Consider the following 18886-nt stretch of genomic DNA (forward strand, 5'->3'; position numbering starts at 1 on the left):
CTAGTAAACACTGTCTTCATTTCCTCCCCTCCCATTTTCTCTTGAATCTATTCTACTCAGGTTTTTGTCCCTATCATCATACCAAAGAAACTCTTATTAAAGTCACCAAAGACCTCAGTCTTTAACTATCAGCTGCCCTAGTCATTCCCTCCTCGAAAGTTATTCTTCACAGTATTATTGAGCCAACCAAAACTTGGAGTAATCTTTCACTCTTTGCTTTTTCTTACACTCAAAATATAATTTTTCAGCAAATTCTCTTAATTTTACCATAATAATATATCTAGAATCTGACCACTTTTTACCACCTATCGGCCTGCTCCAAACCACCTCTCTCATCTGTATTGTCACAGTAATCTGCAAGAGGTTTCTCTGATTCCACTTTCCCAGTCTATTCCCAACTCACAACCAGAGTAAATAAAATCATGACAGTCCCCTACTGAGAGCTCTCCAAAGCTCTTCCTGTCTCACTTAAAAGATGGGTCCATAGCCTGGCCTGGAAGTCCGAGGTAATGGAACTTCTTGCTGCTTCTCCATCCACATCTCTTAGAATTCTCTTCCTAGCTTCCTTTGCTTCAGCCACACCTGCGCCTTGATTCTACTTTAACATTTCCACATGCACTCCCTCTTGGGACCATTGCATTTGCCGTTTGCTCTGCCTGGAATACTTTTTCTTAACTTTAAATTATTCAAATGCTGTCTCATCAGTGAAACTAAAGTAGAAATTCTCCCACCACATTGTTCTCCATCCTCTTTTACTATGTTTCATTTTCTCCTTCACATTCATCACTTCCTGTATTTTTTTTTTATGTGTACATACCTCTTCCTCTTTCTCCCTTCCCCTAAGATAGCAGGGATTTTTCTCATATCTGTATTTTCAGAACTTAGTATAGTGCCTAGCCCAAATTAGACAGTCAATAAATACTTGTTGAAGGAAAGAATGAATGTCTATGCTATTGTTGCTTCCTTTGTATCTCATGTCACTCATTGTTGAGCTCTTAAGTTGTATATGCAGTTGGCATGAAACCAAACCAAACAATGAAGCTGATGGTCTTTGTTTTCTGAGCTACCAAATGGCTAAGCAGTGGAGTCACCTGGCCATACAGGCTTGCAGAGTCAGAAGTATATGTGCGAGGATGTTTTCCAACAGGTATGTAACAGTGATATCGACTGGCTTGGTTAGAGGTGTTGCTGGATCTCTTCGTTGTTTGAGACCTGATCAGAGATTGATGTGGAGTCAGATAGGCGCAGCAGGTGGGGTGAAGTGGAGGACATAGCTGAGGAAGAGTACTAAGAGCCACTACAAGTCAGGACCCATGATTTACAAATTTTTTATTTTAATATCACATAAAACCTAGGAGGCATCTATCAGCTCTTCATTTTTCTGAGAGTTTAAATGACTGTGCCAAACTCTCCAAGCTCAGAAGAGTTAGAGCTGGATGGACATTGTGGCATGAAATCTCATTGGTGGGGAGGAAAAGGTGAGGTGTAAGTAAGTAGATCTAGGGTTCCCTTCAGATGTTAGTGTGTGCGTTTGAATACAGCCACGCGTCCTGAATATTTACATTCAAATATTTACTAACTTCTTCAAAAAGCATTTGTCAAGGCTTTTGTTTTTTAGCCAGCATAATGCTATAGGGGATAGAGAATAAAATATGTATATCCTTTAAGAAGCGTTTGGTCTTATTCGGAGCACAAAACAACACACAGACTAGTAGTAGATTATAATACATACACAGTAGTACCTGATGCATTGCTGAACTGTATATGTCAATTGTATTTTAAGTGTTATTACAATTTATAAGACAAATCTGAACTATTTATTAGTTATGTATTTATTGAATGTGTTTTATGTGTTAGGTTCCATACCAGTTTCTGGGGATAAAGAGATAATGATGATGGCGATTAGAATGAGAATATTAAATACTTATATGATAGCACTGTTCTAAGTGCTTTAAATATGTCTCTCTTTTAAGAACAATATCAAGTAGTTACTGTGATTATGTACATTTTTCAAATGAGAAATCTAGAAAGCAGCGATGGAGTAATTTATATGCTCAAGGGTATATTGCCGGCAAATGGCAGAGTCATGTTATATAAATCCAGCTAATCTAGTTAAGAGTGAAGTTCTAACCACCTCTACTGAAGAAAAGGTCCAAGTTCTTAAGGAACCCAGGGTTTCTTTCGTTGGGAGACAGGCAGGTAAATAACGGACTCCTATACCAGTGTGGTAGGTGCTACCACATGTGTTGAAAGGAGCTGGACGAATGACGAGGTGCTACTGTTAATCTAGCTGGGAGTTATGGGGGCAGGGAAGTTTTCCTCATTTCTTGGTTTTTCTAGGAAGATGGTGATTTCCTAAATCTGAATCTCTGCATCCACATTCTCTCCATACACACTTACAGAGCAACAAGGAGAACACATGGAAGTGTACACACCTGCATTGCCAGCAATGTACCTGAAAATGAAACTTTACAAAATGAACATAAAAGAGCAGGAACATGTATACAAACTATTAAAAATGAGAAAATATTTCAGCTAATACAAATTCTTAAAAAAAAACAAATTCCAATGTAGAAAAAAACTAATACAATACTCCCAACCTGAATCAAATACCCTTTAAAAAATCTTCAGAGATATGAAAACTTACTTGAATCAGAAATGCAGAAACTCAGCATAGAAGTGTATAAAAAAGAGGATATATAAAACACGAGTTGACTGAATTCAGGAAATAAGAAAGATAATTACACTTTAGAAATGAAAAATAAATTACCGAAACCCTAAAAGAATAAGCTCAACTGAAAGACATATGAAGGACAGTGAGGAAAGACATTAAAACAACCAAGAAAATGAATATGAAGTAGAGAAATAAAAATAGGCACAACATATAATCAAAGTTCCTGATTCAGAAAAATAAAATAATCGAATGGAACTACTATTTAAAGTTATAATGCAAGATAGACAAAATAACCTCAAAAAAAAAAAAAATAACCCGGAGGAATAACAGTTCTTGATTTCAAAATTTACTATGAAATTATGATAATCAAGAGTGATATCGACACAGGATACACATAGACTGAGGGAATAGAGAATGCAGAAATCATCTCTCAAATAATCATATGGTCAGTTGATTTTCAAAAAGGGTGCCTGTCACTACCACTCAATGGGGAAAGGACAGTTTTTCAACAAGCAATGTTATAAAAATTGAATACCCACTTGGAAAAGAATGAATTCGGACCCTTACCTTTCACCACATAAAATATTAACTAAAAATGTATCAAAAACCTAAATGCAAGAGCTGAAACTATAAAACTCTTAGAAGAAAATGTGGGGGACAATCTTTATGGCATTGGATTTGACAATGATTTTTTTTTTGAATATGATACCAACAGCACAGGCAATAAAAGAAAAAATAGATAAATTGGACTTAACCAAGTTAAAAAGCTTTCGTAGATCAGAGAGCACTATCCAGGAGAGTTAAAAGACAGCCTACAAGGTGTAGAAAATATTTGTAAATCATATATCTGGTAAAGGAGTAATGTTTATAATGAAGAACTCCTTTAAAAAACAACCCAATTCAAAAATGGATAAAGGATTTGAATAGACATTTTTCCAAAGAAGGTACACAAATGGCCAATAAGCACATGAAAAGATGCTCCATATTCTTCATTAAGAAAATGCAAATCAAAATCATAATAAGGTACCACTTCATACCCATAGGATGGCTGTAATAATAATAATAATAATAATAATAATAATAATAATAATAATAGAAAATAACAGGATGTAGAGAATTTAGGATGCTGATATATTGCTGGTGGGAAGGTAAAATGGTGCAGCTACTGTGGAAAACAGTTTAGTGGTTCCTCAAATAGTTAAACATAAATACCATATGACCCAGCAATTTCACTTTTAGGTGTATACCCAAAGGAATTGAAAACAGACTTGAATATATACTTGCATGCCAGTGTTCATTGTAGTATTTTTCACAATAGCCAAAAGGCAGAACTATCTCAGTGTCCATCAGCAGATGAATTAGTTAACAGAATGTGGCATGTACATGCAATGGAATATTCAGCTATAAAAGAGAATGCAGTTCTGATACATGCTACAATAGGAATGAGCCTTGACAATATTATGCTAAGTAAAATAAGCCAGACTCAAAAGGACAAATATTTATGATTCAACTTATATGAAATGGCTAGAATAGTCAAATTCATAAAGACAGAAAGATGAGAGGTTAACAGGGGCTGAAGTATAGAAGAATGAAGTTACTGCTTATTAATGGTTAAGAGTTTCATTTTGGGGTGATGAAAAATGTTTGGAAGTAGATAGTGGTGGTGGTTGTACAACATTGTGAATGTAATTAATAACACTAACTTGTACACTTAAAAATGGTTAAAATGACAAATTTTACTTATACGTATTTTGCCACAACCTAAAAAGGTTAATGTAGTATACCAAAAAAACCATTGAAGTATACACTTTAAATGGATAAATTGCATTGTATATGAATTATATCTCAATAAAACTATTAACTTACAGTGTGAGAAAACAACAGAAAGTTCAAATTTATGTATGCAGCAGGCCAATCATGAATCTAAGAAAACTGACCCGTTAAGTCAACTCTAAGATATATCCTAGTACAACTATTAAATTTTAAGTAAAATATTTCTCATGACTTTAAGGCAAAAAGTCCTAATCACTTACAAAGCAAAGAAATTCAGGTTGGTATCAGACATTTTGATAGTAATATACATAGAAAGAAAGAAAAAAGGTAACATTTTCAATAAAAGTGAAGGAAATATAGTTTTAGAAAAGCTTCCCAGCTGGATAGCTGAATTGAGTCTTGGTATATATAGCCAAATAAGTGCTAGAAGGGTGTCTCGAACCAAGGAACCAGTGTGTGTAAAGGATAGAAAGAAGACTACATGGAACTTCCAGGACTTACAAATAGTTCAGTGTGACTGGAGTCTCTGTCACGTGAAGTGGAAAGACTGAGGCCTTAGCTTTTATCAAGTAATTCATCTATTCATTCACTTAATTGATATTTCTTGAGTGTTAGTATCAAGTGTCAGCAGTGCTTAGATAGTTAGGCGTTACTGAGAGAGTTGTTCATGATATCTATGTGAAAAGATAAGGGAGAGATTAAGGAGACTAGGAATGTGCATACAAGTTTTCATTTATGCATGGGAGTATAGCATGGCCTTGACTTGAGTAATGATTCAGTTATTTTGAACACCCTCTTTCAATTGAAAATTTGCATTTCAACCTTTCCATCAACATAGTATTGGAAGTACAGGTGGACAATCCATTTAAGAGGCAGAGGAAGCCACGCCAGTTCATCCACTGGATAATCATTGTACAATCAGAGAGACGGCTGCTTCCAGCATCTGATCCAAGTGAAACACGTGTAAAAACAGATGAAATAAAACCCGTTATTCTGGAGCATATAGTCTGTGCCTGGCACTGGTCTAGGTACTGGGGATGCCATGACAAATCAGAGCTGGTTTCTACTTTCAAGTTGCCTTTAAATCCATAAATTGAGGATTACATCATAGGACGTAAGTGAGACAGGCACTGAGGTGTGGTCACTGGGCATCCTAAGACTTATCGCAGTTCCTATTTTGAGAGTATCATTGTTTGCCTTTTACTGTATCTCCCCACATGTTTTCATGTTAGTTGGTGCACGGAGGCTGTAAGTGAAAAGAAATCAACTTAAATAACCTAATAAAAATGGAAAGATTGTTAAAAGGTTCCCAGATTAACTCATGGACTGAATTGAATATAAGGAAAGGGAATACAGCTGGGTTACTGGGAGGATCTGGAAAACCACAAACATTCAGGTGGCTCAACAGCTATTTCACATCAGTATTAGGCAATAGTTTTCAGAGCAATCACTGTACAGTATCTCATTGAGCCTAAAAAAGAAATAGGTAAGTAGAGCAGGCATCATTTTCTCTATGTGAAAGGTGAGACAATAATCCCCAGGAAGATAAAGTGATTTATTGGAGTGACCATATCCCAAGTTTAGTGGTTAAAACCAGAATTTAGAATAGAGGCCTTCTGACTCCTGGATTTCTTTTCCCATTAGTTTTCTTAAAAATTCTTAATCTCTTACTAGTATGCAGAATATTTCCCTTCTTGGAATCCCCTCCCTCATCTTCTTCATTTTCCTTTTGTCATTCATTTTGGTTTTGGAATTGGAGTCGCATATGTGTGTCTTTAATAATAGGCTTATTTGAGACATCTCTGAAAACTGTCTTTAATTTATACCCTGTAATCTGAATATCGAGGGAGCCACCAGGAAAGGGAATAACTAAAGAGATGAGTAGAAGATCTTAGTTGTCTCAGTGATTTTCTTACTGCCATCATGAAATGCCTTATCAGAAATGGGCCATTATAGTTTAAATGATCCAACGAAGTTAGAAAAGAATTTCAAACCATCAGACATTTTCTGAGCTTGATGTTGTAGCCTCATTGTTTTCCAAACTCCAATTTTTCCTCCACAATGAACAATAACTTTTTGATTAAACAGCTGGCAGTTACTATTGAATGCCTCACGTTTAATAACAAAAGTCTTCCTTCAGAACAGGAAATTTTATCTAAATTGCTTTGCTCTTCTGTGATTGTGAACTTCTAGTCTGACAGGACCAATAGCATGAAAAAAATAAAATTTTCTCTCAAGAAGGTGATGATTACTTTTTAAAAGAAAGAGCCCCAAACTAAATGAATAATTCAGTGTACTTGCTACAAAGCAGAAGTCAAGGCACACAAGTTGTCTTCTCTGTAAACATTATTAAAAAACAATCAAGTTTGTATTGACACATTTATATTGCGAAGACTATAGACAGCTGAGAGAGAAAAAGCTCACAAACATGAAAGTACCACTTTGTAGTCAAGGGCCATCTTCACTAGTTTTGTTCTTAAGAGGAGCAGCTCCATTATTCAGTGAGTGCCATGTATCCAGCACTATTCTAAGTCTTTTACATATTAATTAATTAGTTCTCCAACCTCAATCCCTTCCTGCCTTCCTGCTGGTATTTCCCGTTGCCTCAGAACCAACTGGAACGAAAAGTAGAGAGAACCTGTGAGTCTTGGCACAAAGCAAGACAAAGAGGGTTAAAAAGTATATTTGGAGAAGACAAATGGAGGTATCCAGCTCACCTAATTTATATTTCTTCATAGCATTTGCCACTATTTGAAATTATAAAGTTATTTGTTTAGTTATTTATTGTCGTTCATCTACAATATAATGCAGACTCCAGGAGGCCAGGAATATAATATTGTTGTCAAAATAAATTTATACATGTGTCTGTATTTTCCTCCTTTCCTTCTTCTTCCTTCCTCCCTTCTTCCCTCCCTCCCTCCCTTATTCCCTTTCTTCTTCCCTCCCTTCCTCTATACCAGGGGTCCCTAATCCCTCTGGGCCACAGACTATATCTATATCTGGCCTGTTAGGAACGGGACTGCACAGCAGGAGGTGAGCAGTGGGCCAGTGAGTGAAGTTTAATCTGTGTTTGCAGCCGCTACCCAGAGCTAACATCACCTCCTTGGCTCCAACTCAGTTCATTAGGCATTAGATTCTCAAAGGAGCAGTAGTTCCTGGTGTCAAAAAGGTTGGGGACCACTACTCTACATAACTATTAGAGGGGCATGGTCAGGAGAATTCTTGTACTTTTTCCCCTCCAACTACAGAAAATTGGGATGCTGAAGGAGTCTTTTTTCTTTTCTGTACTGGTTTCTCGTTTGCTTTTTATGCATATAGAAAAACCTGCAGAAATGACCTTTAGAGGAGAATTCATTCCCTATGCCTCTCACTCTGCTTGGAGATTCCATAAGCAAAGTCCCAGCTGCTCCCTTCATAGGACAGCTTGGCTGTAGTGGAGTGGCTGGGGCAGGAGCTCGCAGTCAAGCTTGACTTTGCCGCCTGAGAGCAGACAATGGCCAGTTAGGCCTCCATCAGGAATTCGTTTATACAGTGGGGCCAGGCTGACAAGTGGAAGTCTGATTTTATGAGAGGCATAGGAATCTATTTTTCAAAAGCTTACTAGGCTATCATACAGCCAGGTTTGGGAACTGCTAATGGACCTTATTGGTGTTTTCCAAGGTCCTGAAAATAAAAAATGGTAAAGAATATGGATCCTTGCCTGAATCTTCAGGGTTATTGTTATGTGTGTAGAAAGTGCTCTGTGATAGTATCAGGACTTCATGAAGAGAGAGAGAGATATTCCTCTTGTCTCTTTTTATACCTGCTAGACCCTGACATATTTCACATGGGTCGTTAGGGAATGGTCAATTACCAGGCCTTTAGGGAGACATCCATTTGCTCTGAGAAGCTTTAAAATGTTACACGAGGATGTCACTTGTACTATACATGACAGATGGCTTTCGAATGTTTAATATTAATGTAACAAGTAGCAGATGGAGGTTGGATAAGAAGACCTTCAATGTCCTTTCCAACCCTGAGAGTCCTGGATATCAATATGTGCTTTATATTAGCAGCAGGCTTTTGACTGATTATAAAGCTTAATTCTTCATCTAGATGAGTAGTAAAATGAGGTTACACTAAATTATTACCCACTTATGAGTATCAGCAAATATTTTGGAGACAGCTATGTTGGGGTACCATTGAACTATGTTAGCGGCACATTTTGTCTGAACTGAAAAAAACGAAACCGGTGCCTGTGGCTTCAATGAGCCATCGGCGGCAACACTGAGGGGGTGATGTAGGAGGCTCTTAGTCTCCTCTGTCCTCTCAGATTGCTGCCCCTAAGCTCCTCTTTAATAGAAACTGTAAAGCTGACACTGGGTACTATTTTCTAACCAGTCGAGCCAAGTGGCTTAGATGAGGCTTCTGGTAACTTTTTTTGAAAATAATTCAAATTAAAGTACCTTTTAGATTGTTCTATGAAAAAAGGCTATTGATCTTACCTAATAACATTAATAATGTTTCACTTTAAAATGCCATTTTAGAATTTAAATGTACTTTTATTTAGATTATCTATATTCATCAAAAGCCTGTGCAATAGATATTGTTATTATAAGTTTATGAGTGAAGAAACTGAGGGCCCAGAAATGCTCAGTAATTTTCCCTAAGTCATAAAGCATTAAAGTAAAGGTAAGACACAAACAAGTCTTCTGACTCTATTTCAAAGATCTTTCTGTATCTTATGCTCTTTATGCAACCTACTGGCTGAACATTTGACTTTTTAAGAGATGAATCAATAGAAGATTATAAGGCAATAAGGCAGGGCAGAAATTTACATCTGGATTTAAATTTAGGCTGCATCATTTACTCGATGGTATAAGGCAAGTCGCTTAACCTTCGTGAACATCTGTCAATTGAGTATAGCAATGCCTGCCTTTTAGGGTTATTTTAAGTATTATAAAGTATGTAAAGTTCTTGTATGTGGAAGTTACTCAAATCACCTTTTGAGGGAGTCTCTGTCTCTGAGTTTGAGGTTTACTCTCCTTGCCAAGTGATCCTTTGTCATCTTCTGGGCCATCCCAGACACAGGAAGTTCACTGCCTCCAAAGGCTTCTCACTGCTAGAAAATTCTTATCTTGAGCAGATAAGAAGTGCCTCCTGCAGTTTATGCTTTGTTAGTATACATTTTATTCCTTTTAGCTACATAGAATAAGTATAATCCCTCTTCCACATGACAGTCTCCCAAATATTTGAAGAACTTTATCATGCCATCCTATAATATTTACTTCTTCAGGCTGAACATTCTGTATTCCTTCAAGTATTCATAATTCGATTTGGTTTGGAAGGCCCTCACAGTCTTGCTTTGTTTTTTTTTTTTCTAAAGTGTGTCTGTTTGTCATCTGAGAAGTTCCTATAACTAAATGCGATTATCTCTGGGTACATCGAATGAGATAATTATCTTTACATGATACAGTTTAAGATCACAAGATCCTCTTTGAGGGCCCTATTTTACCTCATTGTCGATCAAGCGGCTAAGTGTTTTTTTCAACATGTCTTTCTGTTAAGCCTTAGATCTCACATTCTGCCTTTGAGAAGCATGGTCTTTAAGCATGGGACCTGTCATTTTTCCATGTTAAATTTTATTTATTTGAGTTGGCTCTAACTCCTGCCTATTAAAGTCTTCTTAATCCAAATGGTATTATCTTAAATCTGTTGTGATTGAAATAATTATACCAACTTTGTAAATAAGCGCAATTGCTATTATACTGCCAAAGCACAGGTAAAAATGCTAAATAAGGCAGACTTATATGAGCCAGCTGTTTGACCCTAATCGATCAGCAGCAGCATCTTGGGGGTGATATCCAAAGCATGAACTCTAGACAGAGAATAAGGGTTGGTAAGAGAGTGGAAGAGAGAGAGTACGGACACAAAATACAGCTAAGAAGGGAAAGTACCCTTGGTTTGCAGATCTGGATGAGAGAGAAAGGAGATAGTAAAATTTCATAGCTAGGCAAGGAAAAGCATGAATTTGACAAGTGTTTTCTAAGTGGATGAAGCAGCTCACATGAGAACTTCATCTTCTTTGGGAAAACCTCTCCTCTCTGAATGTGTTCACACCCTGCTCTGGCAGCAGTGTTTGCTAATCACATTTGAACACTGCTGCCTTCTAGTTTACCACAATGGGGACATCGACATCCAGATTCCAACTTCACCTTCTTTTTTTGTGTTTGCATTTGTATTTACTCTCTGTAGCCAGCTGCTAAGGAACAGGTTGGAAACCTGCTGAGCTTTGCTGTCATCCTTCCTCTTAAGTTCGGCATGGATTTAGGAATTCATTTCTCACATGTTGGGGGCGTACTTTATTCATTCTTATAATCCTCTCTGGTTACAGTCTGTTCTCTCCTATATAGTGCCAGAGGTGCATTTTTTAAACTTGTCATTTGTTGAGCGTCATCTGGTTTTGTTAAACAGATTGGTAGAAGGGACTGCAGAGATTCTCTGTGGGGGAATTCCTTTTGTGTCATTCTGGTATAAGTCCTGTGTGATGTGTGTTTCATGTTTGCGTATGATTAATAACAGCCAGGCAGTTGACCTGGAAATTCAACAACTAACTCATCAGCATACACAGTTGCCAAATGCTCCTGTCACAGTGAGTAAAGCAAGCTTTGAGAAACGATTTTGTAGATTGCCATGACCCACAGAAGGAATGCTCAGCAATTCTGAGGGCCAAGAATAAGGCTAATGACACCATAGAGGTCTTTTGCTTTTCTAGTGGAGATTAACAACTTTGTTGTTTTCACATCTGTGAGGCCTAGAGAGGGAAGATTGTATTATGTCCCTGTTAGCATTAAAGCCTCCTGTGCAAGGTCACCCACCAGAAATGGGAATCGCCATGTGTTCTGTGTAGGGAACATTCTCCAAGGTGTACCTTGATATTCACCAGTGCCAGCTGAAAGGCAATGATGAGGCTCTACCTAGTGAGAATGGTCACTGTAACTTTCCTCTTCAGGGAGAACATGAACGCTTTTCTTCAATTCTAGCCAAAGCCCAAGATAAACCTCTTCATTTAGCATCTCATTTGGGCTTCATATTGCCTTATTGAACAGCAGCATAATACATGTCAACTCATATGGTTTACATTGGAAATCTATTCTTCTATATAATTGGGAAAGGTACCAAGGAGTCCCTTCAGAGGCCTTTCTTTATCCAGGTAAATAAAAATCCGATATTCTTTCATAAATAGTGTTGTTGAATCACTGCATTTGCTTTGTGTTGAGCTCTGAGGGCTTTATCTTTTAACAGAAAATCGAGTTCTCATGGAATATTGACTGGTTTTTAAGCAGAGGGAACACTTGCCAGGGAGGGCATTCTTAACCAAAGTCAAGAATAAAGGGAGGGTTGTACCTTGTGAAGAAAATTCCTCATGCGAGCCTGTGATTCACTGACCGACTTTTACAAGGGACATGTCAGCTATTCTTTGCATTGTTCATTCCTCTCAAGCAAATTTTATATTTGACTGGATGTTTAATTTCGCATGGTATTGTATTAGAAATGAGATACTTACACTTTAAAATGATGCTAGATACTAATGGCATGCAAAAACTCCCATAATGCTCTCAATGCTGCTTAATAGTCAGCACCTTTGAGTGCATGGCCTAGAAACGGGTTTTCTTTAGTCAAAAGGAAGGGTAGATTTTAGATAGTTGTAAATACATTATTTGTATCAGATATCCTATGAGAATGTGATGAATTTAGGCTGATTATAGTGCGGTCAACTCAAGCAGTAAATCGTGCACTTATCAAAAGGGCTGTGCTTAATCTATTTTCAAGTTGCTGAGTATTTCTCTTGCTCCTGAAATACATCTGTACGACTTTCTTGTTAGTAAGTGATCTGCCTGACAGATTAGAACTTGATATCCCTCTCTTTTTTCCTGGATAAAAAACATTGAGAGGGGTTCATCTTGTTCTGTCTTTCGGGCTTTGTGTATAAATCTCATGATCTGGGGATTGTGGGGAAGACACTTGAAAAGGGTTATCACATTTCACTCATTTTCATTGACTGCATTTTCCTCAAGATTCTTTGCCTAAAGTATCAAGTTTAACTACTTGATTTCTCAGTCTGTTTTTATCAGTTTCGCAAATTGCTCATCAAAAAGTGTTGCTGTAGTACTTTAGGGGTTGTATAACTCTGACTATAGCCCTCCCATTCTGAAGATAGTATCAGGGAGCATTCATTCATTCACTCATTCATTCAATAAATATATGGAGTAGGCACTTACTTTGACTAGGCACTCTTTTGGATACTAGAGAAACTGACATGAAAAAGGTAGACACGGTCTCTGCTTTCAAGATGGTTACAGTCTGGTAGGAGCAGACAGTCAATCCAAAAAGAGCTAAGATAATTTTGGAGAGTCATGTGCTTTGATAAGGGTACAACAAGCACAGTGGTGAGTGCTTAGGAGCTACTTTATTAGGAGTGTTGGGGAAGGTGTCATGGTAGAAGGGAGCTGAGTAGGTGCAGGGATGTCGCAGTGAAGGTTTTATTTCTTCCACACTCAGCAGGTAATCAGTGGTTGTAGCAGTCAAGAAGTGCAGACACAGCTTGAGAGTAAAAGTGCTGGGCACAAAGATGCCAGGAAAGACCAATTCTTCTTTCCTTGGCAGGCAGGTCTGGGAAAATGGGCCCAGCCAGGACCAGAATCATAGATTCCAGTGGGTAATGAAAGGGTTTAGGCTCATAGGCTGAAACTCTGGAGAGTATGTCCAAATGGGTCCTCTAAGTGTGGAGGGTCTCAGAGATTAGTAAAGAACCAACTTGAAGGGCAGTCAAGATATGTAAAAAATGATATAATATAATATGTACTATATGATATATAATATATAAAAGATGTATAAGGGCAGTCTGAAATAAAAACTTAGAGTGAGGGCCCCTGCTCACTGCTGATATTTTCATTTTCCCAGAAATGTCTATGGGTTGGCTCAGTCCAGTTAAGGTTCCACATGGTTCAGGGAAGTGCCTAGTACTGGACGGGGCAAAAGAGTGAGGAATAGCGCTCTGTTGTTTTTTACTCATAAAAGCAGCGCATTTTTTGTTAATTGGGTGATTGTGTGTCTAAACACAGTCTAATAAATTATAAAATATTTCTTCTACCTCTTTCTTTTTCCTGAACTCATCTACAGTCTCATAGGTTTCTGATGAACTTTCAACAAAAATTAAACTTTTGTAAATGTCAAAGAATTACATATTTTGGACAGATGTTAAAGATATTAAATAATATGCTTAGATTTGAGTAATTTATTCAGAAAAGGTTGTGATTTATGGTTGGAAAGTATTAAAAGTAGCTAATGAATAACATTTTAAAAGTAAAATAAAAATACTGGAATTTAGAGATGTCATAGAAAATATACTTCTAAAATTCTGTTTTTAATCCGAAGTTTAGTGTCTAACTAGGTTGTCAGTTTGCTCCATTGCTAATTAGTTTAAACAGCAACAGAAATTAATACTGTTAATTTCTTTTTTTCCTGTTGCATATTTGCTTGTTCTAGCTTTTAAACTTATAGATGACGAAAATGTAGGACTTTTAAATTTTCGAGCGGTAGACAAAGCGTATGACAAAATAGATACTATATTCTCGCATTTTAACATTGAAATCTTATACGCTTAAAACTACTCCGTGGGACAGTGATGTAATTCTTTTAAACTGTATCCTAAAGTATAAGTAGGCATCTAAGCTACTGATAGTCACATCTCACTGGATTCATTTGGAATGAGACACAGCCAGGGGACTGGAATAGGTCATGTGACCTGTGTAGCTCTGCATTCTCAGACACCTGCCAGTTTTACAGAATGGCAGCACCTACTGTGTGTCAAAGGCATTAAATGTATTTCATTTAAGCCTCACCACAGTCCATACAGTCAGCAGTAATATCCTCATTTTTAAAATGAGGAAGCCTAAGTACAGAGAAATTAACTAAGTTTATTGATATCTAACAAGTAGTAGAATGCAGAATTGGAAATTTTATCCCACTCCATGTTGTCCTTGCTATACCATACTGTCTGGACTTCCTGGCTTTGGGGCATGAAAGTACAATAGTCACCTTTCTATTTTTCAGTGGGATTATTTGTTAGAGTAAAAAATATTAGCCACAACTACAGAAAATCTCTATCTCAGTGGGTTAACATAGAATTTTGCTTCTTAAAAAGTTTCTGTTTGGGTGTGTCTAGCTGACAGATGGCCTTCCACATGATTTAGGGGTCCAGAATCCTCCATCTTGTCTCTCCGCCCACCTCTTATAACCCTCTGTCTTCTCTAGTCAGCTGAGAAAGAGCAAGTAAGAGAAAATGTGAAACATGCTTGAGGGAGATAATTTTGGGGGAAGGAACAAGCCTAGAGGTTGTGCAGCCCTTCTACTCACATTTCATGGCCACACCCAGCTGTGAGGGAAGCTGGAAATGTGAGCCCAGGAGGAAGAGAAAGTGGGTTGCAGGAGAATTTACCAGTCTTGGCCATGTACATTATAGCACATGATCTTGTTTCCCTTTTTCCCTCCTGAAGAATAAAGGAATTTGATTCGATTTGAGTGAGCACCACAGATTTGGAGGTCTGGGTTCAAATCCCAGCTCTGCCATTCACAAGCTACTTAACCATGGACGTGTTATTTAACATTCCTGAGCCAAGAACACCTACCGGATGGTGATGTAGTAACGATTAAGTGAATTAACATATGGAAAGCCCTCAGGATAATGCTTGGCACACCTAAGTGCTGTGTAGGTGATTGCTGTTTGTCTGAGTGTCAGCTCCACTTTATTCAAAACTCAGCTCTAGTGTCTCCTGCTTTGGAAAGTCTTCTCTTTGGCAGACAGAATTCTGTTTTCTTTCCCCTCCGCTTCCACAGATCATTGCAATTACAGCACTGAATTCTAGGGTGTGTGTGCGCATGTCGTCTGTCTGTCTCAGGCATTTGACTTGAAGGCAAGTACTTGGCCCTATTATTTTGGCCTGTGTGCATCCCCACAGGCAGCACAGTGTCACACACATTATAGATAGTCAAGTGTTTGTTGATGTGAAGGAAACCTCATTAATAAGAATACTGGAATATTAGAGGTTCTATTTCCTGACCACACTGGAAACCTAGGAGTATACTACATTAGCTTTACCTTTTCATTTCATTTGACTTGGGTGATACCAGATTTAAGTGACAGATTGCTGTGTCCTCTCTGCCTAGTTCCATGAGCCCGTCCACCTAAACTGTACCCTAGGATTCAGAAGCCTTTTCCCCAAGATTCTGATTGTATTTGTCTGGCATGTTGGTACATGAGTATAGGTAGAGATGTGATAATCCTATTTCTTAGTTTATGACATGTTATTAGCATTAGTCTGTGAAATACTCCTTTCTCGTTTTATCATTCATTCATTCACTTTTGCCCCCTTCACCAATCCCATTCTCCCAGGAGAATGCTATTGTGTATTTTATGCAAGTCTTTAAATTCGTATGTGTTCTTGGCTAATAGACATAAAATTGTTTTGCATGTGTGTATTTTTAGTTTACTATGTTATGGACCCCTTGCTTTTTACTCTTTTAAAACTTTTTCTTTTAAAATCTTAATTTTATAAAAATATGTTAAGAATGATTCGAAAAACAATCATATACCCTACCCAGATTCTGCTTCTTATCTCTCTCTAAATAATAATGTGTGTTTATGTATATATGTACTTATACATACACACATTATTTTGAACTCTTTGAATGTAAGGTGCAAACATCATGATTCTCTATCCCTAAATACTTGATTAAATACTTAGGAACTAAATACTTGTTCCTAAGAACAAGACAATTACTTAAATATATACCACCAAATTCTCAAAATCAGGAAATTGAGTATCAACACAATATTATTATGTAATGTACAGTTCCTATTCGAATTTCACTAATTTTCCCACTAATGTCTTTTATGAGATTTCTTTTCCTGCCCCAAGATTCAATCCAAGATCCTGTCTTGTATGTAATTTTTATGTCCCGTTGGTCTCTTTTAATCTGCAACTGTTTCTCAGTCTGTCATTATATTTCATGACATTGACATTTTAAAGAGCACAGGCAGTTACTTTGCAAAACATCCCTCAAATTGCATTTGTCTGATGTTTCCTCATGATTAGATTTTCTGTCAGTTTTTTTTTTTTAATACTGTGTTTTTAAGATCTATTTATTTTGCTACATCCGTATCTGTTGGCTGATTCTGCTTGCTGCATGGAATTCTCTAGTGAAGACTTCCCCTTGGAGTGAGTTGATATAGTTGCCAGGAAGGCAGCAGCCTTTGGCTTCGGGGTGGGTGGGGGGACCCTGATGGAGACTGTGTTAACACTAGACATCAGCATGTCCCTTTAACATGGGGACTATGGGTCACTGCCTTGCTTTAACTGCTAGTGGGCCTCAGATGTTTGCTTCCTCAACTATTTCTAAGTCACAAGGAGATACTATATTTGTGAAAGCTACGGCGGGATAGGAAGTTGATCTTTTTCACTGTTCCTTCTTTTGTTTATGCACTTAATAAACATTGCTGAAGGGCCTACTCTGCTCATTGGAGCTCACTTTCTAGCATATTGAAAACCTAAAAGGGTTCGAATTGGAATCTCTCACTCTGACAGATGCAAATGTTTGAAAATGAAGGTTAAGATAAATAATTTGACAACATTTTTGATTCATTGGTAAAAGAACCGTATAGAAAATTACACTTCTGCCTCTTCATCTAGGTATAGTGATTTCTGTTTCTCTCTGGCCTCCTCTGAAATTCCCCAAAATTGAACATAATTTTTGCATCGTTATCTCCATAGTGCATAAATAATTGTGCATTCTACTTTCCTCCAGTGAAAATTATTTTGTATGCTTTCCCATATTTCACAACCTGCATATTTATCACTCTTAATGACTATAGTAAATTCTATCAAGCCGATCTTAATAACTAATGCATTTCTCTCATGTTATAAATTTGTCTTGTTTCTAGTTTTTCACTAATATTGGGAAAAACTTTTATAAGGAAGTATATAGTGGGTTCTTGTGTTAAAGCATTTTTTAACTGTTTCATTTAAAATGTTTTATTCTAACAGACAAAGAATGGTTGAATTACTGTAGCGGAAACACATCTTGTCTTTTTAAAGCAAACTTATTTTTCTTTGCTTATATCTTGAGCCTCCATTTATAATGGAAAGATAATTCGTGGAGAAGGGCCTGATATATTTAGGTCTCTGCCAGTTACAGAGTTTGTATGTATTATTAGGAAACAGCATGTTTCCAGTGGGGAACGAGAGTAATGGACAATGCAGCTGGGATATAAGGTGATGTCTGACAGCTACCAACTGCAAGAGTCTCACAGTGGCCTTGATAAAACTGGACAATCTCTCAGTTCTTCCACACTTTCCTTCTGAGAGCCCCCAAAGGAATACGTCACCCTCTGGCAGGAAGCAGTCAGCTTCATTTTACTGCGGAGGACTGATTAGTTGTTAGAATCTCTGGACCTACCTGGAGATGAGTCCTCCTGCAGCTGTTTTGAGCAAGGGCTGAGAAATGCAAAGAATGGACAGGACCATCACGAGGAACTGAAATTCCTCTGTCTCACCCTGCTCAGAATCTTTTGAGCATCTAAGGGCAAGTTCAGTTCTCAGGCCAGCTTGTCCATCCTCTTCTCAGCACTCAAGTTCTGAGAAGTACTTGTCAGGGGCCAGGTGGAGGCCTGAACAGCTGGTAACTGGTTACAGGGGCTATTTTTAAAGAAGGCAGAAATCTAAACATTTGTGACTAACCGAGGCTTGGTAGGGCAGAGTAGTTGAGATGATTCAATTGTTCAGTAGGTATCTTAAAAGATTGTGGGGCTTTTTTTTTCTCTGTATTGGTTATATGTCATATCGTATATGAAGATATGTAAAGATTTTATGCATGTGTAGAACTTTATCTTTTGCTCTAGTGGGCAGGACTTTCTCCCCCCTCCCCCCTTTTCCCTTGTGTTGAGCTCAGAGGATAAAAAGTGCTCAATAAGTATTTGTTGATTGGATGATGACATTAGTAACTTGATTTTGTAGACTAAACATATTATCATCTGGGCAGCTGCTACTCACTTATTTAGAGGGGTATGGCAGGTTATAGTAGAAATGAGTAGCAGCTAAATAAACCAAGCTGGGTAGTAGAGTGTAAAGGAAGTGGATGGGCCTTGAGCTAGACAACTGGGGATGCTTATCCTAACTCTACTATTCTCACTTGGTTAACCCTCTGTGTATGGGGGTCAGTTGCAAATTTCACCCAGGGAACTCCTGAGGTTGTGAAACAAGTGTCAAGAAACAGATCTCTACATTCATGATACCTACCTGTAATTGCCTCCATCTCTATAGCAGCAGCTATTACCATGAGTACTTTGAACAACATGTATACCTTTTGGTTCTGCTTTGAAGCTCTCTATTAGTAACTGTG

At 37.6% G+C, this 18886-nt stretch overlaps 1 protein-coding gene across 3 annotated transcripts in view; it reads left to right on the top strand.

The window, feature by feature from the left end:
• The window catches only part of NELL1 (neural EGFL like 1), a 692265-nt gene that overhangs the window by 118526 nt on the left and 554853 nt on the right, over positions 1-18886 (top strand). The gene's annotated exons all lie outside the window — the stretch shown is intronic.

This window comes from Rousettus aegyptiacus, unplaced genomic scaffold (genome assembly GCF_014176215.1).
Source record: "Rousettus aegyptiacus isolate mRouAeg1 unplaced genomic scaffold, mRouAeg1.p scaffold_m13_p_5, whole genome shotgun sequence".
In the NCBI taxonomy this organism is placed as follows: domain Eukaryota; kingdom Metazoa; phylum Chordata; class Mammalia; order Chiroptera; family Pteropodidae; genus Rousettus; species Rousettus aegyptiacus.